The sequence below is a fragment of the Athene cunicularia genome (genome assembly GCF_003259725.1).
Source record: "Athene cunicularia isolate RWA chromosome 2 unlocalized genomic scaffold, athCun1 chr2_part2, whole genome shotgun sequence".
NCBI classification, from domain to species: Eukaryota; Metazoa; Chordata; class Aves; order Strigiformes; family Strigidae; genus Athene; species Athene cunicularia.
Genome location: NW_020799096.1, coordinates 5,453,433 through 5,479,050, shown reverse-complemented (window position 1 = coordinate 5,479,050; position 25,618 = coordinate 5,453,433). Strand labels below are relative to the sequence as shown.

The 25,618-nt window shown below is 40.2% G+C and overlaps 1 protein-coding gene across 5 annotated transcripts in view; it reads right to left on the bottom strand.

Annotated features, from left to right (window-relative positions):
• The window catches only part of ELMO1 (engulfment and cell motility 1), a 307,238-nt gene that overhangs the window by 60,441 nt on the left and 221,179 nt on the right, over positions 1–25,618 (bottom strand). The window contains exon 1 of one of the 5 annotated variants that reach the window (XM_026843873.1): positions 23,771–24,163. The exons of the other annotated variants lie outside the window; for them this stretch is intronic. The gene's annotated coding sequence lies outside the window, so the exon portion shown is untranslated. Of the gene's footprint in view, positions 1–23,770; positions 24,164–25,618 lie in introns of those variants that run through there. 5 annotated transcript variants of the gene reach the window in all.

Here is a 25,618-nt window from a genome sequence, read left to right as displayed (position 1 = left end):
AAAAAGGGGGGGGGGTGTGAGGACAAGGCAGGGAAGGATCATCTCTGCTGCTGTCCACCACTGTGAGGTCTGCTGACTGGAGCAGGAAGAAACGAACATTAAAACTGGGCACCATTCACCTGTCTTCTCAAAGAAGCTAGTAGACAAAAACCAGCTAAATTGGGTCGTCTCATGATTTTAAGCTTCACTCATCTGAAATTCCAGTCCTGGAAGTTAAAGCCCTCTAAGAAGCTAGGACTAGCTGCTGAAAGACCAAGCTGAAAACCCTCCCCTCACACCTCAGAAAGACTATGATCAAGAGATAAAGCGAGGCCAGAGAACATTGATTGCAGTCATCCATCCAGAGAGATTATTGAACACAGCAGGTTTTTCAAGATGCCCTAAAAATTCATGTATTAGCACCACAGTGCCTTGACAAAGGCTGTACTAAAAACAAAGAGGAAAAGAAAAGCTGAAAGAAATGTCTGATTGCCTGTTAACCTCTCCATGCTGTAGCACAGGAAAAAGTCTTTGTGACTTATGCATGACTATATAATTTACTGTTCAAGGAGTTTTGCAAACATTATACTTAGAACTGAAAGAAAAAATTTGAGCTGCACATTTTCCTGTGAACAAAAAGACAAAAGTTTTCTGACACCCGGGTGATAACTTACATTGGTTTCCAGTTATGCTAAAAGTACTATCAGATGCTCCTCACTTGAAAATTTTATTAAATACCCTTTCCTGAGGTCCCATATTGCCATCCAAATATGTATTTCCCACTGTGTTTCCTAATGTTTCAGTCTTTAACTGCAGCCCTTCAAGGCACTTTCCTCTTGTACAATAAAAGCCTCTCTGAAAGCCTTCAAATACTGTACAAGTGACCCAAGATTAAAAATAAGTAGAGCCGCTAAACATACCTATCAAATCCATGACATGCAAATTCAAACAAACCTAAACTTAAGCAGATGAACAAATGCACACCAATCTGTGTGAAACTCTCACTGGATCATTCAGATGGTGCCTTTACGCTACAGAATATTGCCCTCTGGACTTCACACATAAAAAGGAATGCTATTAAAAATTCAAAGGGAAGCTAGGTTTGTTTTTGCCAGCTTATGAATTTGTTGAAAAAGTGACCTTTTAGCTCAGTTTCCCAGAGGTGTGAACATTTTTTTCATAGTGTTGATATATGTGCCAATTTAGAGTAAGTTATACACAGTAGGTGTTTCTAGAAATATTAAAGCCTTAGAGCTTGGTTGGACAGACATTTGAAAACAGATTGCTGAAGGACAAAGGGACATTGCTAATTCCTCCTCCAGAAATGCTCCCTCTTTAAATCTTTATTTTTTAAATTATATTTATCAGTATTGACATCAGACTGTCAAAGAAATAATAGAATTAAAGGATCATATTCGTTTCAGTACTAAGTATCTTCCACAATTTTTTCTTCCATGTTGTGCTTACAGTGCCTAGACCTACTGTGTAACAGACTACTTTAAAATAATCAGAAGTCAGTAATTTATTTTAGTTTAGATAAGTTTTCTCAAATACCTGTTTACCTTGGCAGTAATTTTCAAGGGGAAAAATGTGTTGTTTTGACAGCAATATTAGTGAGGCAAACTATGCTACTGAGTCCTACAGACTTATATTCTCCTACTGAACCGTGAAGACCATTAGTATTAACAGAGGCTACACACATACACTTCCCTCAACACATCAATACAGCTCCACTGTCAGGGAAAGACAAGCCATCACGCAGGAGCACAGTGCCTATGTTTTCACATGCGTTTCCTGGAGGTCAATGTCTTCAGAACAGTAATAGGCTGAAGACTTACGCACAGAGCCATAGCCTGACTTTCTGGAGCATCCAGAGAAAGTCAGCTTCTGAGGACGGTTTGTTAACTCAGCTCAAATTTGGTAAAAACACCTTTCAAAACAGATACAGACTGTAGGATGCAACTTCTAGTTGCATAATCTTGTCCATGAGCATCTATTACATAAAAAACCCAAAAGGCTTAAAAGCAGACTCCAGATTTGCCCTTTATGTACTTTCCAAATGAATTTATGTATCAGACATTGTGCTTAAACCTTTTCTTTAGTGTTTCTTTTTTTTCGGGTTTTATCAGGATTCACCTGAAGATTCTTATCTCAGTATTTTCCTTATGCGAATAAAAATGACCAAACACTATGTCAAAAAGAAGTCAACCCACACTAATGTTTCTGTCATTCATTATCCAGATATAGGGCAAGAGCACACTATACACTAGAAATGTAGGTCAAAGACTCATCACCACACATGCTAACAAAATAAACCACAATGATGTTGCATTTACATCGTTTAATCTTTCTTTCAAATAAGGGACAACAGACAGTCTGGGATTTAAATCTGCACAACTAAGTAACTTATTATGCAGGATTCTGGAAGCATGGCATACTTTAGGGAAGGAATTAAATGTTAAATAATGGGACTCGGCAATACCCAAAATGGGTATTGTTCATGTTGAAGCGAAGAAAGGGATGTGACTTCTCCTTGCTGATCATATGTAGGAGATGAACTTTGTAAAACAATATGGTGAAGAAATACAAAGCCCAACAATGAAAGATCTTTGTCCAAACACTACAAGTAACAAACATATAGTAAATATTATCTGCATATTGAAAAGTACATATGAAAAATGTTTCTATAATTAAATTTTAAAGAGGCGGTGGAACATGCTTCTTTATCCTTTTATCCTCATTTGTGATTGAGCAAGTGGGTATTGAAAGTAAAAATAGGCACTTTTCAGCTCTAAACAGGCAAAAGCTCATCTCTCAGCTATGCTATTACAGTGCCCATGGCAACATATTTACCGGTACACAGGCAGATTAGTGATTAACCTAGGAAAACGTTAGCTTACTGTAATGCGTGACACGTCCTCACAGAGATACGAAAACTCATTGTCCCAAGAAAATACTACAGAGGATGTACAGGTCTGTTGTTAATGTACATACATGTACACTACTGCACATACATGTAGACTCAGTACACACTGCCATTTAAACATTTGTTCATGCAATATGCTTGCTTGTACTATCAATGGATAAATCTGCTTTTTTTTTTTTTTTAATTGGTAATTTAGATATTCCCTGTGAGAGTTTGTCTTAAAATTAATCACAATTAAAATTATCTACTTTTTTCTCTTTTAGTTATTCTGATCTCACCATCATTAACTAAGAGCAACTTTAGTGACTTAAAAAAGAAACATAATTCTGGAAAAAACAATTACATTAATTTAAAATCTAGTAACTGCTCTGCACTGGTGTAGGCACATATATTGCAGACAGGCTTTTAAGATTCTTTAGGTAACAACATCCGGCACAGAGTATCACTTTCTATATTTTAATTTTATTTAATGCTCTTGCCCAACATTTCTGAGGCTCCTGTCAACCTTACTGTTGTAACTCCAAATGACCTCTGATACAGCTATTATGATAACACCGCATCCAACACTGTTGGCTCTGTATTGTTGATTAACATCTACTAGAAAACACAAACACATCTCCTAAAAAGAAAGAAAGAAAAAGAAAAAAAGATAAAAAAGACCTCAGAGAAGTCTGCAACTATCCATGAATATACTGAGACAGGCAGGTGGCTAGCCCATGTAAACAGTCTACATCACCTACTACAGAATTATTAGAATTAGTACCAGCTGAAGTTTTGACTGGCTGCTGGGAATATTTTGATGTTGCTTTCTTTGAACACATAACTCTTCCCTCTCTTCCCCCAGGTCAGGTTTAAGAAAAAAGACTACAATAACAGTACAATGAAAATGTCGTGAACTGTACTTCAAATGAGAGAACAAGGAAATGGTAGCTCGCAGGTCACTAAAGTACAAGGTCACTAGTACAAGGCAGTGAAAAACTGACATCACATTTTACGACACTGTTACAGGATGCCCTTCTTTCCCTTCCTCCTTCTCTGAGCAGACACAAATTGGTATTTTATTCCTGTGTTGAATCTGTGACATGAGAAATGAGGTTTCAAAACAGAGACTGGACTCCGATTTCAGGGACAGCTTGAGATTAAGTATTTATATTAAAACAACATTTATATAACATGAGAGAGGAAAAAATCTAACAAAACACTTGAAATGTATTCAGGATTGAAACCTTTAGCACATCATATTCAGATCAGTTTGCAGTTTCCATACCTCATCACACGCATCTAGCTGTGAAAGATGAAGAATGCAGCATCTAAACTGTCAAAGCTCTGGAGAAGCCGACAGGGATGGCAGTAGGACACAGGTATCTTAATGTCAGTAGAAGTTGTGTGGGGCTCAGTTACAACTGCAATGGGCAACAGCGTGCGCACACACACACAGTGCAAGCTTGTTGACCTGTCCTTGTATTTGTGAAGTTATTGACCTACAACTCAGAAGCCAAGATTCTTTCTGCCTGTTGCTGCAGCAAAACAAGGCAGAATTTTAGTATAGCTTTGGATGGAACAATGTAATTTCTTCTACAAAACACATATGAGATTCCTTACTCAATACTTAAAAACACTTAAAAAAAAAAAAAAGAAAGGCAACAGATATTCAGCCTTCACAGAAATGGCTAGCATCTAGCTCCTTCAGCCCAGTAACATTCTGTAACTCAGACAGGAGACCTCTGGACAACTTATCCCCTACTACTTATGAATTATCTAGCTTGTATAGTACTTGCTTTGAATAACAGTTAAAGTAATGCCAATTATCTCAAAAAAGGTATATGCATGGTCCTTTTCACAGCCCTGTTTTTTCATGTTCTTCTCCCATAAAAGATTCTTGGTCTATCTTGGGAAAAATTCTTTCTCGTTTGGCAACTCACATTTTTTCCAAAATTGAGACAGAATCACATCGTTTGAATTTTATGTAAGCACATAACTCTTGATTTATACTTTTTGTTGATCAAATTGTCTTTTCCTGTAATCATTTCAAACTTGGGCAGAAAGAGGACAAATGAACTGATCTAGGCCTCCATCCAGGCAAGCACTTAAAAGGTGCTGTTAACTGCAAGCACCAGGAGGAACTCTGCTGAAAACTGCGGGCCAGATCTTCTGCAGAGTTCACAGCAAGTGCAGGAGGAGAAGTGAAATCCAGCTCATACCACCCAAACTTTAAAGTCCACAAAATGAAAACATAAATTAAAAAAACCCAACAACGTAACCAACTATTTCCACTCGTCCAGATTTGTACTTTTTTTTTTTTTGCCATTTTATGTAAGATAACTGTAAAAAAAGCCCAAAACACCCCAAAACCAATCAACAAAAAAAAAAAGGCCAAAGCCACCACACAAGACAAAATGACAAGCAAAAGCTGCACAATCCCTGATGCAGATGCAGCTCTAATGACAGAGGAACTTTCATTGTCTGGATTGATTGTGTAACAACACAGAAATTACACAGAAAACCAGCAGAAAAATGCCTTCAAATGACATACACTGTGTCTGCCCCAGGAGATACACAGCTCTGCTACTGATGAGCTCTTGGAGCGAACCTGCACCACGGGAAAACATTTTTACGGAACTCAAGATTATGAAGTCTATCTAAGATGCTCCTTTAAAAAGCAATTCCAGATATTATGCCTGTAAATCAGCATTTTTGTTAATGAGACAGTGGTTGCACTGGCTGACTCTACTGTCTGAAAACCATAATCCTGAGATTTAGACTGCCCTCAAATGGGTTATACAAGCCAAAACCTAATCACGACAATTTTAAGCGTTTGCCTATTTGGCTGGCATTTATTTATAAGCCACCTCCAGCTGCTAGGGATTTTTGGCAAAACTTCCATTTGCATGTAAATCTTCCCAAAAGGTAGCACCAGGTTTTACTCTTCAACTCTAACCTCTGCCTGTTACTCCCCATGATGTACAAACTCATAAGCTTTCCTTCAAGCCCCCCATGGTCTCCTGGACCTCTGTAAACTACTCCTGGGAGCTGTATTAAATTACCTGATACAGAGTGAGCAAGAGAGACAGGTTCTTGCTGGCTTTTGGTACGTGGACTATACAGCATTCTCTATAGTTACTCTCTGCACTTGTTCATTTATTCTTCATGTTTTGGCAGGTTTTTCTTTCAAATTATTTCTGTTGGGCTCTTAATCTTCATCTCTACTTGCCAAAGAAAATGGTGAACAAGGCACGTAGCTCTCAGCAGGAGCAGAAGCAACACTCAGAACGAGAAGAACAGCAAAGCTGACAGCTGTGCTTTTCTGCACTGAGCACAGTGGGTAAATCAATACCCCGGCAGCCCTGCTGCCATCTGTGGAGTTTCTGGAGCAGACGGGTTATTTATAGAAACTTGTTTGCACAAAGCCAATATTTACCTGTCGGTGCTGTCAAAATTTGCAATCCATCTTTGCTGTTACCCTGCTGTTTTTCATGTCAATAGTGGAATTTTCCAAAAGAAAATACTGTAATGTTCCCCCCCACCCCCCCAGTATTCCCTTCCTGCAAGGGTCGGTTACGTTAATTGTTGCAGCAGGAATGCATCTGGTTTCCATGGGGCCTTGGGGATCCTCCAGAATGCTGGAAAGCTAAAGGGATGTCAAACCTAAAGAGCCCTTTCCTCTGTCTTGTTCCAGCAGCAGCAGCATGGTATTTCCCTGCCAAGGCCAAACTGAGATTTAGTGTTACAAAAATCCAATTGTCCTCACACCCCAAAACAACAAAAAGGCTTTCTTTTTGAAAATTTGGCTGCTGCTGTTACTGTTGTAACCGTAACCATTATTTTGTTTTATCATGAAATTTCAGTGTATTTGCCTTTAAAAGTGAACTCAAATCCTACAGCTAAATCTCAAGAATGACATGCACGGGTGATGTCAAGCCTGGCTTCTTGCAGGCTGACATTCACATCACCAAACTACGGGCATGCCCGAATGAGATGAGAAGGAGGAACCAACCTCTGGTTTCTGTCCCAGTTTCTTCAGGTCAGAGCTGCACTGTGCAGCTAGGACAGTGCAAAGCAGTGGGACTGGCTTCTGCCTGTACTTTGGCTGGCTACTCAAAGGCTGCCACTCCCTAGGACTATTCTCACAGGGCTTTCAATGGTCAGTTTTCTGACAATATGAGTTCTTTCGTAATCAGAGATTAAGTCCTGTTGAAAATGGCAATCAAACCCAGCATCATATAACTGTACCACTTTCTATTACAACTAATGCAAGAGTGTAACTGCCATCGTACTGAGAAGCTCAGGTTCAAAACCATCTCCTGTGAGCGCCCTGGGTTCAACTCCACGAGATCTATCAGCTCCCAGTAGGTCAGCACCCTGTCACATCTCTGGCTACCAATCTGATCATCGTGCGAGCTCATGGGACAGGGCTGGAGAAAATAGAGCAGGGATTAAAGCAGGAAGAGTAGAAGCATTTTTCAATAAATGGTTTAAAGAATAAGAATTATTCTGTCAGTTGAGGTATGTATTCTCTGATCTGTAAAGCAAATCATCGCTTAAATACATGCCAGTCTAGGAGTCATCTAGGTGATGAGGGAAACACGTGAACGAGGACACTGAAGAGAAGCAGAAAGTCTTTTAGATTAGTTTTTGTTTGTTTTAGTATTAATTACCAAGCCCTATGACTTAAACAGCTTCCTAGCCTTTGGCTAGGAAACAGAGTAAAGCCAGAAAATGGAACAAGGAAATTTCTCACTCTTGTTTTCTCTACTGAGACTTACATAAAGGATCCTCTTCATATAATGTGGCTTCAGATGGTTTTTGAATATTGTTTAAAGAGCATGTCAAAACCACAACAAAGTAATTCCTCCTTTTAGATAAGGTCTACAAACTCCCCCCAGGGTAAGTACTAGACAGCCTGCAGGAAAGCTGCTTGTTAGACAAATGGAGACACAGATGTGACTTTCATCTGGTGTGCAAAGCAGGGATGTTACATGCAAGGCAGATATACCCAATTATCAAAAGTAACATTTTTAACACAGACATTCCACCAAAACGAAAGGCTCCTAGATACTTTTTAAAATTTTCTTTGGCAGGAAGAATTTTCTGGTCTTGTCTCCTGCACTGAGTCCATTTTTATGCTTTACGACTGACAACAAAAATGTTGATAGCTGATAATGCTCAGGATCTCACAGGATCAATCTACTGGTGATAAAGGCTCTTGTCATATGTACACTATATCCACAACTGCTTAATTCTTCTTTTCTTTAACACATACATCTGGAGCATACTATGGGACCTCTAGGGCTCAAAGTTCTGCACTCAGACCAGTCCATTGCCAGAACATGGTACTTTTCATTCCACTTCATTATTAACCAAGTTTTATATTTGCAGTATCAGTGCTTCTATTGTGCTTTCCCAGGTTAGGTCTAGCTACCACTGTGCTATTGCTCCATGTTGATCAGATCAATGTTTGTCCTATCCTATCAGAAAGCAAACAGTGCCCCTATCCCAAGCTGGTGAAGCCATGCCTCATTTGTCAGAGGTCAAAGCAATAAGAACACTCTTAAAAAAAGAACAACCACCTCGTGGAAATAGTAATGAGAAACTACAGGCTGAGTTTAAGTACTAGACTGGACTTTGACACGTCCATGGATACCCAGAAATTCTGCTGAAGTACGGGTGGCACAATATTAGCCATCTGCACTACTTGAATAAAGGGGAATTAAAAACTTGGCAAGGACTGCAGTCTGGATACTACCTGAAGGTTCTTTCCTCACTTAAAATACAAAAAAAAAACCTGAAAGAGGGCTTATCCCTTTAATTTATGTACTGTGGTAATATTTCGGTTGCATAGATCTAATTGCTGACTACCACAGATGCCTTTGTATGACCTTGAACATATAATTTGATCCTTCCATGCATTCATTCTCCTTTTCTCTTACTCCCCAGCACTGAAGACTAGCAACTATTACATATTACATCTAAGAGCATGGACAGGAGAAGCTAATGCTACAGGTAGTATTAGTCTCTCTGTGCTCACTGATGGGCCTTGCTCACACACTCAGGGTTTAAACCTATGCCACTCTGGGCTAGGAGAACAAGATCCAGCAGGGCAACTGGAAGTGTTGGGTGCTTTTGCTTTCCTCTGCATTACCTAGGAACTTCATCTAAGAAATGCAATTTTCAGATACAAGGCTATTTCACTTAAGAAATGAAATCCTGAGATAAGCAGTCCCCTTGATCTATACTATGGCACATTATACAGGCCACGCAGTTCTCCATGTAGATCTACGTGGCATAAAGGGCATTGGACGTTGTGTCCTGAAGCATGCAACAAGGCAGATGCAAGGAAAATTTAATGGTCTTCTCTCCTCTAATGTCTATTACTGAGTTGCAGGGATGGGACCTGGATGACCCAAGCGATCCTTTTCAGTTCAATGTTCATTAGTCTTTTCCTTTCTTGTGCCTGATTTAAAAGAAAAAAAGCAAAAAAGCTGATTGCAGCCTTCAGCATACTTATGTGATTAGGATAATGAGGAAGAGACCATTTCATAAAGCAGTTCACAGATTCTTTCTTTCTTTCAAATTTCAGAATGCAGCTGGTTTCAACCTCCCAGCTGGCAAAGAGGGGACTCCTTGCCGTAAGTACTCTGCTTAATCTGGGGACTTCTCAATCAGACACAGCTGAAGTAGTGGCATGATTATAGACCTCGGTCAAGTGCTGTTATACAAGATGATTTATATTAATCAGCATTCTCTAGAATCAGTGCAAAACAAATCCAACACAACTACAGACCTTGAAAGAAGTCTTTCTTAGCTCACCACTCTTGTGTGTCTTGGCCCACCACTCTTTCCTTTGTCTGAAAACACCCTCTTGACAGATGGTAGCCAGTAATCAAACATTTACAGCAGCAAAGGACCGGTACACAGCCTGGCCATCAGAAACATCACTGATACATGTTAAGCACCTCCTGTAAATTCCATTTTGGTGTTCACAGATTGGTTTTGACCATAAGGAAAACTTAACCTTTCTCAAATTTCAGTACAATGGTGCTCTTGATACCCCTGAAGAGTTTCAAGTTGTCAGAAGCTGTCCATTGTTGTCCGTGACAAAAAAACCCTGTCTGTCTCTGCTGTTACTGAACACTGAAATGAAATGCTTATGCTAAGACAGATGTGCTAAGTCTTCTGTTTTGTGAAGGAATAAACTAATATACACAGGCTATTTTAAATCCAGCTTAAACCCCAATTCACAAACAATTAGAGGGTTAGAGAAAACGGGGAGGGGAAGGGTTGAATTGGCTGGCTCCACCTAGCTTCATGGCACTGAGGTATAGAAGCCAAATGCTTTCTTGCTCTGCTCTTATAAGGGCAACTTCCCTCTCTCTCAATGCTAGTCTATTTTGCTCTTGATGCCTTTGCAGCAAAGCACCGGCCTTTGCTTGGCCACTATGTAGTACCTGCACACTAGCGTGATAGAAAGAAGGATGTGGGAATAAAAGATAAGCGAGATAGAAAAGTGTGTCAAAGGAAGAAAAGAAAGAGGAAAGTAACTACAGTCAAAATTCTCAGAACAATGGGTTGACTTTGGACCAGATTCCAATCTGTCACTCACACTTGGATAAAGCTAGATTTTGGACCCAAAACTGGTACCATTAGTGGACAGTGATGTATTAAAGCAGTAAAAGAAAGGCATCTGTTTTGAAACCTTTAAAAAAATCTAATAGGTATCAGCTGGAACAGGCATTTCAGTCTATCTGCCCTAGATCAAATTCCAGATGACCACATGCTTTAATGCCTTGCTTTCACCCCCAGCAAACAAGAGGCCTTACTGGCCAAATGCAAGCAATACCTATGGCTCCAGAAACAAAGGCAACAGCCTGTCGGGATCCAAACTGTCCCTCACTACATAAACATTGTCCCCATCGGCTCTATCAGAACAGGAGTCTTTTTTGCTCACAAACACGATCAGGGTCATTAAGTTCCCCTCATCAGCAGCTTTTTCCACTACGTCTCTGCATAGGCGTGGATAGGCTGAGAGGCCAGGCACTGGAACCTCCTTTATTCTGCACAGGAGAGCATGTAAGCCTGGGGAATGGAGAGGGTATTTTTAATTAATCCAGCATAAACAAAACTGCCTGACAACACAGTGTGAAGAAGAATAGAAGCTCAGCCTTCTGTAGGTCAAACCCAATGGCTACATTCCTACCTCGGGGCAACTTCATTATCCTCAGCTGAGCTGCACAAGGGATTAATTTAACCCTCAGAAAAGGGTCAAGAGAAACTGGGAGAGGAACAGAACAACCCATTAATAAGAGCTATAAGGATACATGTTCATAGAGGTTAGTTTGAATTCTTCCTATCACTTGTGGTTTTAGTGCAAGTGGGTACATATAGTAACATTACCATTTCTATTCTGCTCTGTCTGCTGTTGTCAGAGCCCTTCTATTATATATTCTCAAATGACTTTTCATTTAAATCATTTATATTCTCAAAACCCATAAGATCTGCTTAAGTACTCTGAGGCTTGTTCACCTGTCTACTTTAATTTTTTCTTTTGCTTTCTTTTAACAAATTCTTAAAATGTATCTGTAAGGTGAAGAACAATTTTTTTTTTTTTTTATGAAGCTGCTTTCTGTTTTATAGCTAATTGTTTCAGTTGTGGGCTGCAAGCAGTGTTTATAGCTGAGAAGGAGAACGCTGTCAGGTTCTAAATGTGACTGTGTACCTTAAGTGTAAAATTGGGCAGTAGCCCATTGTTGTATCAGCTGCCACTATCAAGCTAGAAAAAGAAAAAAGGGGGTGGAAAGGCAAAGCATTAACAGCAGAAACATCCTAGGACTCAGCATTTTTTTATACTCAGGGGCACATTTTTGGTAGCTTATTCGTTTATTTCCAATGTTTTCTTCCTTGAAGGTGATTGTTATTTGGCCAACACGGTGAAGGTGCTACATTTTCTTTTATTTGCTTTGATGAACTAAAGCATCTAAATGTAACTGCAAGCACTGGAAAACGTAAATGATACAGAAATTACGCAAATACTTTTCTCAATCTCTGTAACAGACTACCCTCTGTCTCCAAAACAATTAATATGTTCTCTCTCTCTTCTTCCCTCTCTCTCCTTTTCTTGAGAGTTTCCTCATTCCTCCCTCCCCAAGAAGCCAACCTGCAAACCTTCCTATGACACAGGATCCCTGCATCTTGTTCTGAGAAAGGATACAATCACAGGAGGAGGACACACTGGGTCTGGTCATGGTGCGGGACCATCCCAATCAGGCACCAGTGAAGCAGCCCATGACCATGAGCTTTTACTTGACCCAACATTGGTCAATCAACTACCAAACTGGCATCACTGGTCTACTCTAAATCTTAACAGTGCCCAGTTATGGCCCATTATATATTTTCACACACATTACAAAGTATATTTATTCACATTTTAGCTCTTTCAAACCCAAATTTGGCTTTAATGATGACAAATTTGACTTTTGAAGAAAAATAGCCTTCATTTGGACCCAGAGAAATAAGTATAACTGAACATCAGGAACAATTTCAGGGTTAGCACATATCACTGGTTATGCTTGCTTCTCTACAAACCCACTTTTGTTAAAGGAAATTTCACATCTCCTTTAAGAAACTAGAATCGTAGTGCTTTAACTACAAAAGCGTCCTTGGCTAATAAAATAGGTTTATATCTGTAAACTTTATTGCAGGCCCTTTGCAAGAAAATCTTAACCCTACAGGCTCAAGTCTATTTTTGCTTGCTCTGAACCACAGCATTGACTCTTCAGTATGTCTTATGCCTGCAACATCCCATTTGGCAGGACAGTGTTATTGCTCAGGTGTGTCAGAGGCAGAAAGCCAGGGAGCAAGAGTGAAGTTCTCTTGCTTGGTTCAAGGTGGCACAACAAATCTGTGGTGGATGGAGGAACTGAAGCAGACTCTGTCAGTCTGACTTAGCCAACAACCACACCATGAGACAGTGCTTTCTCCTTTACTACTTCTCAGAGACAACATGCAGCCAAATACAAAGAATATCTTCTTGTTCAAAGTTGGTCTTGGTATTTCCATTCTGGATATGGCATGAATGTTCCCAATGTTCCCCTTCCCTTCACAACACAGACTGGCAGCTACAAAAAATCTTGGCTCACAGTTCTGCTTTTCCTACTGTTCACTCTTCTTTGCCCTCAAATGCTGCAAGGACTTGCACCCTGCTTTTCTCTCTTGGATTTGAGTACTTTCTGGCTTTCATTCTGCTCTGGTAACACTCAGAGGAACTTTGATTCACCTTTCCAGAGCTTTAGAGACAAGTCTCTTTACTAGTTTTCCTGGTTTCAATTAAGCACACTAAAGATCTCCAGAAAAGATGACCTTCTTGCCACTCTACATGATGTAAGAGAGCAGCAGTTACATCAATTTAGCATATGTCTAATAGGTAGCTAGCTTGCTAGCTAGTGTCATGTGTGTCTCTGCAGCTTGCTCCTGTGATACGCTTGGAGGGCAGCTTCTGGGTGAAAATTATTTTGGTCAGTCTAGATTATTATGCCTCTCTAATAGTAAGCTGGAGCAAACCTGAGTGCCCACCAATGTCAATGAAAAGCTACTGGATGGCATCTATAAACAACTACAGCCTAATACTCATGCTGTTGAAAACAGGATGCTGGCTTTATAGCATTATCCTGGTATTTTGGCTTCTAAATTATTATAGGAATAAATCTCTAAAATAAAACTGAAAGTAAGGTGATATGATTTAGTATGTTGAAAGAGATGCACCTAATTCTGAAGGTTCATTAACAGCATCTGGGGGAGGAAGGGGTTGCACAGCAATATGCCTAACAACTGGCTCCCCTTCTTGCTCTTTCTAATAGCAATCTAGAACACATAGGGTAGGATTATCTGCACCAGAGCCAGCTACTGTTGAAGCCAGCTCATGCTGATATTTCAAAGAAATCTTTGATGGTTACCGTGAGGTATTCTCTCTTATTTACCCTGTGGCAAGGTAAGACTTACAAAAGCAAAGCACTCAGGGAAACAGTGGACTGACAGATCAGTGAGCAAAGTGAACGGCCTGTACAGGAAAGCTCTTTTTCATGATACTAACTGAAGTTTTGCCAGAGGTGGGATTCCTAAGCAGGGATGATTTTCATCATTGCTGCAGGAAGGTCATCCTCAAAAGACCCAAAGAAAAGAATGACATCTAAGTATTATGCTGAAACCAACTACTAGACCCGTCAAACTCATTTAAAAGAAAATCTAACAACACTTAGCTGGCTGCTAGGTTAAGCCACTTCCTATTTAAAGACCAGAAAGTTCAGTGTAGCTCTTGATGAGACCAACAAAACTGACTGCAGGAGGGTTGGATTATCATGTTTAGAAATTGGTGGTTAAGGATCCCAAATTACCACAGGATTAAGAGCAGAGCAGACAGAAATCTCACTCAAGTGATCAGTTGCTGCTGTCAAACACACAGAATTTAATCTTCCTTTCTATCAAGCCTGAAAATACACATAATATAGCAGAAATCTGCCCTTTTCCTTCCTTTTCAAACTTTTACCTTTTTATGGGTAAAATATTTGCAGAACTCTTCAAGGCTAATATCAACAGGAAAATAATTTAAATGGTATGCAACATCTTTAGGCTGTTGTACAGCCTTGTTTCACTTATACACTTGGCAGTATGGTATATACATTAATTTAGTTACCTTTTTTTGAGGATGTCTTTTAACTCTGCCTATAATCATAGGAAAAATAAAAATAACCTGGCAATATAGAGATCTGCACGTTCTACAGAAATCTACATTTCCAGTGATGAGCCCATGAATTGTATTAGTAAGAAGTCTTCTAGGACTACAGGTCAAACCAAAAGATGAAGTATTCCTAGAGTATTTATAGCATCTATACACACAGAGCAAACCATTTTTCTTCTTACAGCAGCAATGCCAAGCATCCTGGCTAACTCCCTCTATTACATAAACCTGTATTTTCTAATAATTTTTAATTTGATGCATGCATACTAGTGTCATATTAAAAACTCCCTCTGTCCCCAAGACCAAGAGACTCAGCTTTCCTAAGAAGCCTCATATACTTTTCAAAGTAGCTCACATCATGTTTGGATAGCACTTGCATATTAGAGTAATGCCACTGAAATCCATACAATGGCTCCTGTGACTAGTTCTGCTTAGCACTATGGAGAACAACAGGTTTTGTTATTAAGCAACCTGTTCCTAGATATAAATTAAATGCACTTTGGTTAAATTATCTCCTCTCTTTCTCACATACACAGAGAAAACTGAAGAAACAGAAAGCTAAATTGTAAAAACTGTAACAAAGGTATTATTGTTTTAATATATACAATAATGTAGCAGCCTCCTTTCTAGCCATTCCATCAAGACTTTTACCAGTCCACTGCACAGTTAAAATAAATGTAAAAGGCTACAGCCAGAATTAAAAAGCTAAGTATTCCCAGCAGGGCTTGATTATCAAACTATCATGATCTAAAATGCACACATCTACTTCTGCTGAGTCAATGTTGTTTTAAAAATAGTGTTGTGTGTGGTTTTTGTTGTTGTTGTTGTTTTTTTTTAAAAAAAAGATTCCCTACATCTTTAAGGCTGTTAGGGTTAGCACGGGCTATTTATAGGCATCAATGAGAAGGAGGTAGCCTTACTCTGCTCTCCTAATGTTCACTTCTGGTAAGAGGAGCTTGCAGGTTTTCAGCAAAATCTCTGCCATCTCTTGACAAAACTGGAATTATCAACAGGGGACAATTGAATGGCAGCAAGATAAATCACTGCTATTACAGAATGACTTGGAATGATGAAACAATTTGACTGACTGTGCTGCTGGACTGTAGCAGCCAACTTGGCTTCAAGTACTTTCTTTTTCTTTCTCCCTGCATCCTGAGAGCAAAGCAAGTAACAAGCTGTTACCCCTGGTGGAACAAACATTGGTTTTTATATATCAGAAATCAAAGTTGTTGCTTGTTTTGCAACTGACTCACATAGGGCTCTTTGACATCTTTCATTTTCTTTAGGAGAAGATGCTTTTTGACTGACTTCACAGTACAATTTGACCATTTCACTCTAGAAGGAAGACACCCCCTTCATTCTAGGGACTGGCCTGAAACTGATGGGAGTTTTAGCACTTGTTTCAACACAGCCAAGGTTTCACCTTCTGCACTGATGTTTCTTTTAAGGAGCTCCTGGGTTTGCACCCTAAGTACAGTGTTCATTATAAGCAATGAAGACTACTGAGGAGACTGAAATTGCAAAGCAAAACCCTGTGCTCTGCACCAGAACTCCCACACAACCTGCTGTGTTTACCTTTCATGGGTGCCACAGATATATGCTCCAAATGGGCCGTGTGATGCACAATACCCTCGTTAGGTTACACGGTTTGCCAGCATTAATGATGCAGTGGCAATGACGAGGACACCAGAGCAAGAGCATGATCTAAGAGGATCTGGATTCAGGCCCAGGTGTCTGCCTGTGCAAGAGATAGTGATGAAATGGGCACGTTTCTTTCCAATCACACAAACTACACACCGTGATTATCTTTTGGCAGCCCATTACTGCAAACTGCAACAACCTCTGGGATTTTGGTGCAATAAAACCTTTAAATCATAGCTCAGGAAAACTTTTAGAACAAGCAGCAACTGAGTTCTGGTGTTTAAGTTTAAAATCTTATAGTTAGGTGAAGGGCTTTCCTATTCTTTTTGCATTACAAATCTGTCATGTATCTCTCTGGAAAAAAATAGTTTCATTCAAATACCAATACCCAGTAACAGTTAAAAGAATTAGAAAGGTGACTATTTCCTCCTTAGTTGAAACCTGATAGCAAAGTGCTTTAGAATCCAAAAAATGTGACACACGTTCAGCAATTGTTTGTCTTACCAAATCAATATAAACACTAATGCTTAGATCTAAGGCCTGAAACACTTGATATTCACTGCATCAAAAAAATTCTTGGTCAAAAGTTTTTAGCTTCTACCTTAAATATGTAACAAAAATTCAAAGCCTTGAAATTCGCTGGGCTATAACCTTTAGCAGTGAAGAAAACTGTTATTGTGATTGGTACAAAGTTCAGTCTGGAGTAGAGGCCCGTGACTTTTGAAGGATGGAAATCCTGCATGCAAAGGTGGGCTGGTATATAATTTCATGCATGAACAAGCAGAACTTATTTTGAAATTCACTGGTACCTCTTCTGTACCAATAGAAATGAGCACAGTTCCACTTGCAATTGAAAATGGGACTTAAAGACATTCTAAGCATAACCCCAAAACATTGTGTTGCTGCTTGAGATAGGGTGATAATTTGAACAGGGGATTTTAAAAGGTAAATTGAGAAGTGAGATCAAAGGAATTTATTTGTGAAACAACTATGACTACACTTTCTACTTTTCTATTAAATATTGAACTGGGTTGTAATAGCATTTAAAGGCAGAAAAATTCAAGACCAAGTATTAACATATAAATATAATTCAACTTCTTATTGCAGTTACAAAGCATCAGAGGTATTTCTAATTTGAGCCTTTGCCTATTTACTCTATGCACCAAAGCAGCTAGTGGTGCAGAAGTGAGAGGTTTCATGGACATCATGTACCTCTGCTGCTGCAGCTGTTTCAAAGCATGACACCAAGAGATTGCACTGACAATAAAGAGTCTCATGCCAGGGAGCCTCCCCTTTCTGAAAACTGTGTGGGGCTTCTGTCAGCCAAATGGCTTAATTCCATAGTGAATATGGGGAGGCAGGAAGGAGAAAGTCCCTTGTGAAGGCACAGAGAGAGTCAGGAGAGAAGAGTGGTTGATCTATAGCCCTTTCCTGTGGCTAGTACCACAGGTACATTTTAACCCCTTGTGTTGAATATAGGGATCGTGAATTAGTTTTCTTGCAGAGCAAGGTTCTTGCAGCCACAACGTTCCTCAGCATCATGCTGTATTATCAGATGCAGAGGTGATAACCTTGTGGCAGTGACAAAAATCTAGGACATGCTTCCTTTGGAGCAGGTTCAGGGCAGCACGTCCCAGCTAGCTGAAAGCCAAGGGCTCTGCTGAGGCAAGGGCACAACACAGCAAAACACACACCTTGAGTCCCCTGTGCCTTATGCCCCTGATCTTAACAGAGGGCAGACAGACTCTGCAAAGCCGACTGCTGCTTTCACACGGGACAGCAGTAGATGAACAGAGCTGCATTTCTCACTCTGCAGGTACTTACTGGGACAGTCATGGCAGTCCTTCAGCAAGGATTCACTGGACAAATCTGTGACAACTAACACCTTTGTCAGAGAAGGGTGGAAACTGGGAAAGACACCACACCTTGATGAGGGGCTCCAAAGGCAGCATAAAATAACACCATCCTTTGCAGTGGCTTCTGTTAGGCACCAGGTAGAAAACCCAGTCTAAAGTTAGAAGGTTATTAACTTTCGCAGCAAAGCACTTGCAGAGCTATATTTGTAGGGATCTAGAAAACATAGTTTTGTTTATGTTTTCAAGTCTGTTTAATTACCTTGGTGAAGCCAACAAATAAAGAAATGTTCTGCTGCTTCTGAACAGAAGAGCTGCAGCTAATCCTGAAAGTCTTCCCTTCGTTTCCAAGATCCGTGGGCATCTCTTTTATAAATGTGAACTCAATCAAATCGTTTTACCATTTCCCCCACTTTTTTTTTTTTTAAATCCTTTTCATTCTCACAAGTGTCAGACTACAGTGGCAGCTTTGATCTTACTGGAGATAACCACGTGTGGGTAGATTCTTTTTCTTGAAATGCAGACTGGGAGTGGATCCAGAGGTCAAGCTAGAAGGTTACATATATTTGAAAACCTAATTTAAAAGAAAATCCCTTTGTGTGGCTTCTAATACACCTTTGGATATGAATCTTGAAATACCTAGCTGTGAAAGCTGCTCGCTGTATCATGATGTTCCACGTCTTAAGAAAATTGAAGTTCAAAGAGAAGGGAAGACTAAGAGAGTTGGGTTTGTAGCTACAGAACAAGCACTTTTCTTTGCCACATCAAAAGTACTGATAAAAGCCGTCCACCAATTCAGGATAAGAGTATATTATTTGATGTATTAATTTGACAGTGTGCTAGCATTAATACAAAGATCTCCTTTTTCACCCCATTACAAGATTGATTTTGTGCATTACAGAGGAGTTTTAAACGCCCAAACTACAGCTAATCAAAGTTCTAGTTTATATGAAGGTCATATGTGTCCTCTGAGGTCTGACTTTCACATTTTTTTTTTAAACCACTAAATTCTTAAGTAGCAAAGCCTGCCAGAATTTTTGTAAAGTCCACAAAAAAGGGATCTATGCCTCAGACTTTTCAAAATGCTGAATACATATGGGTTCTGCAAGTTACTGATACCTAGGATGCAAACCAACATTTTCATTTTCAGAAAGAATGTCACGACCCTTTCTGTATTGGAACTTTATTTGTGTGAGGCATGTATGCAGATGATGCTACACTTGGAAGAGTAAGTATGGAAGACAAAACACTGTCCAGTTACATGGCTTCTGGTTCTTGATAAAGAACTCAAAACTGAGTCCCCCTGATAAAAAACAGTTTTTCTTCCCATCATGCTTCTCCTCACAGGGGCATGTCCCTAAGAGGGGCTGTAGTTCCTAATGATGGGTGGGTGTGTGTGCTTCTGTTTCTTAACTGGAGGGTAAAACATATGGAGTGAAAGAACACAGGGTAAAAGCAGAAGGAATTTTGCTCCACTAGAGTAGGGAAGGATCCAGATGCTCTAAGAGAAGTACCAGTGATATCATCTCAAGTGAAAGGGAGTTAATAAAAAATTCTGCTTGTGGCTATCACTGCTGTTGTTCCCACCTTTCTGAAGGAGCAGCTGGTATGGCAGGATATTAATTTATTACAGTATTCTAGTTCTCTGGAATATATCAAGTCAAAATGTAGAAAGACATATATATATATAATTTCTTGCCTTTACATTTTTGCAAATAAGAACAGTAAAAAGAGGTGGTTTGTGGTTGTGTTTTTTCCAAGAGACAAAATAAATGAGCACCATGAAAGTAGCACCGTCAGATGGGGGCAGACGTGCTTCTAGGGGCCTGAGCTGGCCTAAACTCTTAATTGCAAATGATAACATATGTGAAGTAGTGACAAGCAATTCCTCTTTACGAGACCACTGCTGAATGCCTGCCAAAAATCCCTCTGTATGCCACTTAGTGCTTCAAGACAATGGAAGAATAATGACAGGTCTGTAAAATCTGCTGGAATTGACAGTTCTTATTGTTCTGAAAACTTTTTGTGACGCACAGGAGTTTTCAGATTAGCACTGCACAATGTTGAACAAAATGGGTGTCAAGCAAATCAATGGGCTTTTCACGATTCACTCGTCTTTGTTTTACTGCTGTCCCATTTTTATTCTGTGCTTGGTGTTGCTTTGTTGTGTGCACTTGCCATATGAGATGCGAGTGTGCATGTACTGAATGGGGAGCAAGAGCTTTCTGTGACTTGGCATGAAGCCCTATGTAAGCCAAGTCCTAGCATGGAGTAACTTTTCCTAAAAAGTTTTTTTTTTCCAGGCACAGAAATAAGGAACTGTTCTCATTTGAGCAGTTAGTCTCACTTGGAGTTTTAACTGTCTGCAATTCATTTGGATGTAAACACAACACCTCAAGAGTATTTGCTTTGTAGTTTCTGTAAAGTTGTACCTACTTACTAGAATAACAGGGTGAAAACAAAAATACAACCGAGGCAAAACTGAAGACTGGTGGCTGTAGCATATGTTTACCTGGAACATGAATGACCAAAATGTTTTTATTGAAACTGAAGGAGGGTTAAGATCCAGGGAAAGAAGGAAGTATGCAAATTTAGTATCTCTGGACACACATAAAGCCTCCTTTCTGGATTTCTGTTCAATGTTTCCCGTATAGACTAACATATGGGAATGAGGCTCTGTGAGCAGATGAAGGATAACCCATTAAGCTTAAAGCCCATGGAAACAAGTTAAAACCTGTGGAATGCCCATTCCACTCAGGTTTTCAACATTACTGTTGCTGAGGCAAATAGAGAGGAAAAATAACCTGCTGCCTTTGTAAAAATCTTGCTCTTCCAAGAAAAACGTAAGCATGAGACTGAAGATCGGATCAATGTCTGGTGGCTTCTCGTGAAAGTCAATGGAGGTATGCCAATTTGGTCTGGCACCAAGCATTTTAGAAGACATATGAGCCCATCGAACGAAGTGTTTTCCAATGCAACCAATTAAAGCTACCCCAAGATAGCATTTTTCAGTTTCTGCATCCTTCCAACTGCTGCCAGCATGCCACAGCTCTCACTGAAGCCTACTCACTCCTCTGTTGCTGGAACTCTTATAGCCTGGGAATCTGAAACGCCTCTCCCACGTAGATCATCCCCAAGCACTAACGACAAGCAACTGTTCTCTGCGCCATCAGGTCAAAAATCTAATGCAAGCATGGCTTTGACTGCAGCATGACTTTTTCTACCTCAGGCACCACTGTGGTTTGAAGCCCTCAGACAGACTGATCCAATGCAAAGCTTAGCAGTTATAGGCTGTCTCTCACCCTCCCTGTCCCCCTCCTTTTATCTGCTAATGCACAGGGATAGACAAGCAAACAAATCCCTTCAAACAAGGTTATGGGAGATATAGGAACTCTATCAGTCACACAGTATTTGCCTAATGCTAGTGACTAAACTTGAGAGGTTTATGTTGTTTGAACTATACCCCTGGAGTGCTAACAAGAACTAAAATATCATCTTAAGAGTTGCAGTGACCTTAAAGGACAATATTCTCCTAGGCTTTCACATTATCAATCAGAAAATAAAGCAGAACGTAGTAGGTATAGAATTAAAAGAACCCAAAAGGAGCAACGGAGCTTTGTTTTGATGTATCTCAAAGGTATTCAGGATGACCAACCTGGAGCCAGGAACAAACCATGTCCAGGTGTGCAAGAGTCCAAGTTCTCCCTCAGCTTTTTATGGAATATCTCAGCCTAGATCAAAGCATCCACCTCCAAGATGGGGAGTAGGCACACCTCTTTGCCTAGACTGCCATACGTGATGGGATTTTCAGCTACATCAGTGCTAAGTGAATACAAATGAATGATACAAGCCCCTGGGGAACGCAATACAGCAGCTAAATATCTGTTTCATTTAAAAAATTTCATTCTTGGCACTTTCATTGCTGCTAAACAAAAATTAGCATTGTAATACTTATTTTTTTACCTCTTTTTTTTGCATAGATTAGGAAAATTAAGTTGTTTTTCAGATCAGTGCCATAGCATGCCTGAGGCCATCATTTCAATAAAAGGTGACACAAACATCCCTGCGAAACACAGGGAAAAGTGACTTACATCTATGTCTTCAGAAAAGGCAATAATTCAAGCTTAATGAGGGGTCCTCTTACATTTATGACACATCAGGTTAAACACTCAAAAGTACACAGAGGAGCTTAATATAGCTTTCACTAACAGATGTGCTCACTGTATTGATACACTGAATTCTATGTTCTGTATTTTTCTAATTTATTTTGATCAAACAGTTCTTGAAAGCACTGACAATTCCTTCCAGCATCAACTCTGAGATGATGCTGATTCCTTTAACTGAAAGGATAAGCTCCACGGACACATCTTCCTGCCACAACTTGCAAGGCAGTATCTCAAAAGCAAAGCTGACCAGTTAAGCCATATCTAAAAAGACTAAATAAAATCACACTCAGCCTGAGATTCCCAGGCAGCAGTGTGACTTCCCAGCAGCTCCCAACACTGGGAAATAAAGTTGTTCATTTAGTTCTAAAATGAACACAAGACACCAAAAATGGATCCCTAAAAAGCAGCCAGCTTCATATGATGATTGCACCTAGTTTGGTTACTATAAAATTCCTGATGCACATGACTAGCTCAGGCAGAGAGCAAAAATACAGGAAGTTTTTTCTAAATCTTTTTGTACCTATTTCTGTCCTTTTTCCTATGTATTTTCACAAACCAGATAGAATGACTACAGACGCTGAGAGGGTTAAGCAGAGAGTCATCCTAGAGCTCCGTGCAGCAAAGCTCACAGTCTAACCACAAATACCTGATAAAACATGAACAATGCTGAACTGAATTCATGGCTAGTGTAACTCAAGTAACCCCAGAGGGTTACAGAGGGACAGATTTGCACACACCCCTCCTCTCCCCTTCTAAATATACCATTTTTTCCTTTACAGAATCAAAAGCAGAGTCCCGACAGGCAAAGGAATCAACTTCTAACTCATGCCCCACAATGGTGAAAAGGAAACTCTCCACACTTTTCATGTACTCACCTGTTTTATCAATGAACAGGAAAGCTTTTGAATTAAATGTGTTTTTTTAAAGCCTCCTCCAAAGAAGAAATGAATTAAAAAAAAAAAAAAAGACCATAAAGGGCAGGAAAAGCAATGATTCTCAGTGCTGAACACAGTGATGAATGATGAGCAACTCGTGTTTTCTTGGCTTAGGATCTGAACTAATGCTTGACGAACCACTGTAATAACATGCCTGTTATTATTACACTGACATCACAAATGCTAGTGGCTACATATGGTCACTGTGGACTTTTGTGCCTGCAAAATTCTGCTCCATGTGCTTTGCTTTCCTTTTCAAACACCTAGGTGTTCTGAAACGCCTTGAAGAATAGAGCATCTTTTCACAGTCTAATCATAATTAGGTTAAACAACCACTCACAGCAATGCAAACAGCTAACTAGTTTGTCCAACGCCTGAAACCATTAGGAAGAACACCTCTCACTCCCTACATGCTAAACAAACCCGAGAAATTCTTCACGCTATTTGCAGTTGTTACTAATTTGCTTTTGCCATTCCTTGAAACCATTTATTTGTCTGTACCGGGGCTGAAATAGCAGGACGAAGTACACTGATTTACTTACAGAGATCCCGTAGCTCCATCGTTCCCGATGACAAATTCGCCTCCCACACGACAGCGAGCGAATGACTTAATGCTGCTTTTTGCGGAAAGCACAACGCGCGCGAGTGGCAGATGGTCTCCGACGAAGCTCTCTAACGAGATCCGTCCTCAGCATAGCCATGTGAGAGGAGCAGACCCCCTCCTTTGCACACCTTTGCCTGCTCCCTGGTCCCTGCTCCACCGGGGCGAGTGTGTAGCTTTGCTTATGTTGCGGGTACCCGACGGCCCGTCGGGCTCCCATTGGCACGGCTGGACGACGGCAGCCAATCGCAGCCCGCTCCCGTCTCGGGGAAACTCCTGCCTATTTATTTAGCATCTTGGGAGACCATATTTCCGAGGAAGAGCGCCGCTCCCCTAGTACCTTACCATCAGAACGGCGAGGGGAAATACATCAATCGGAGCTCCCCCCAGCTCTGGGTCTCCCCCTCTCCGCCTGCTGGCTTTTTTCCCAGGGCCCGGGAGCGAGGCAGCACCGGTGGGGGACCCGGCGCCCGCGTCCACCTTGGCGGGGGCCGCGGGGGAGCGTGCAGGAGCTCCACAATTACTCGCTCCATCGCCATGGAAACAGCCTGGATGCAGCGGGCTGGATTTGTGTAGCACATCTGCTGCCAGGCTCATAATCAACTGCAATCTCATCTTTTTTTCCTCTGCTCTCGTTGCTTATTTGATTGTGAATTTGCTTTCTCTTTTCATACACGCTGGGAAAGTACACACAGAGCTGTGCACAAGTTGACTTTCTCCCTGCACAAACACACCGTGTTACGCATCTGTATATGAACATACATACATGAGAAGTATTCGCTTGCATGCATGCATTTGCAAAGGAATTGCACTCCCTTTGTACATATGTAATACACATTACTTGTATTTCAAGTTTGAGTAATGGACTAGCACAAGACAAGACTACTGTATGGGCTGTCAAAATACTAGATTTCACTTCCCAGTTCCACAAATTGCATTTGTCCAAAATGGGGTCAAAATCTGACACGACCGTTATGAAATTTCCTAAGCAATCTGCTGTTTTGCTTAAGGGGCTTCCAAAATTATATCTGGCACCCACAGAAGGTGACCCTAATTTTACTCTGGATGATCCCTCTTCTGCCCAGGGCCTGATGAAACATACTGCCTGGAAAATTCACGCACAAAAGGCTTGTTACCCATGGATATAAATCTCTGTCCTATCTTCTGACAATAGAAGAAAGGAGAGATGACTAGGTCAGAAGAGAAAATGAAGCAACATTTGAGAGTGAGAAAAGATTCACAGACCAGCAATCAAGTCAGCAAAGGGACTTGGCAGTTGAGGGTAATTTATCGGTGCTCCTTAGACTTTCTCTGGGACACCTGGAAAAATTGTTTATTCCCTCCATGCTTCTGTTACTGAAACTCCAAACCAGGGACAGTATCTAAATGAATCCATTTATACCACAAAGACAAGCCCAGACAGACTGTAAGACACTGACATACCATGATAATGGTGGTGGAGAAGAATCTCAGATGGAAAAAAGGCAGATACATTCCTTTTTCACAGAGACTTATTTTAATTTATTTAACTACAAGAAAACTAAAAAATGAAGGCCCTTCTGAAAAAAAAAATAAAAATCCTATATTGCTCTAATAACAGAAGTCCACTGCATTAGCCATCATAAATAGCGGAGTTTTAAAATTCATCATGACAGAGCCCTGCAGGTAGATTTTCAGATTCTCTCCTTGCAGGAGATTCTCTCCTTGTATAATAAATATTCTTTTAATTATTTATGACTTAAGAATAATAAATATTCTTTTAATTTAACACTCCTTGTTAAATGTCCTT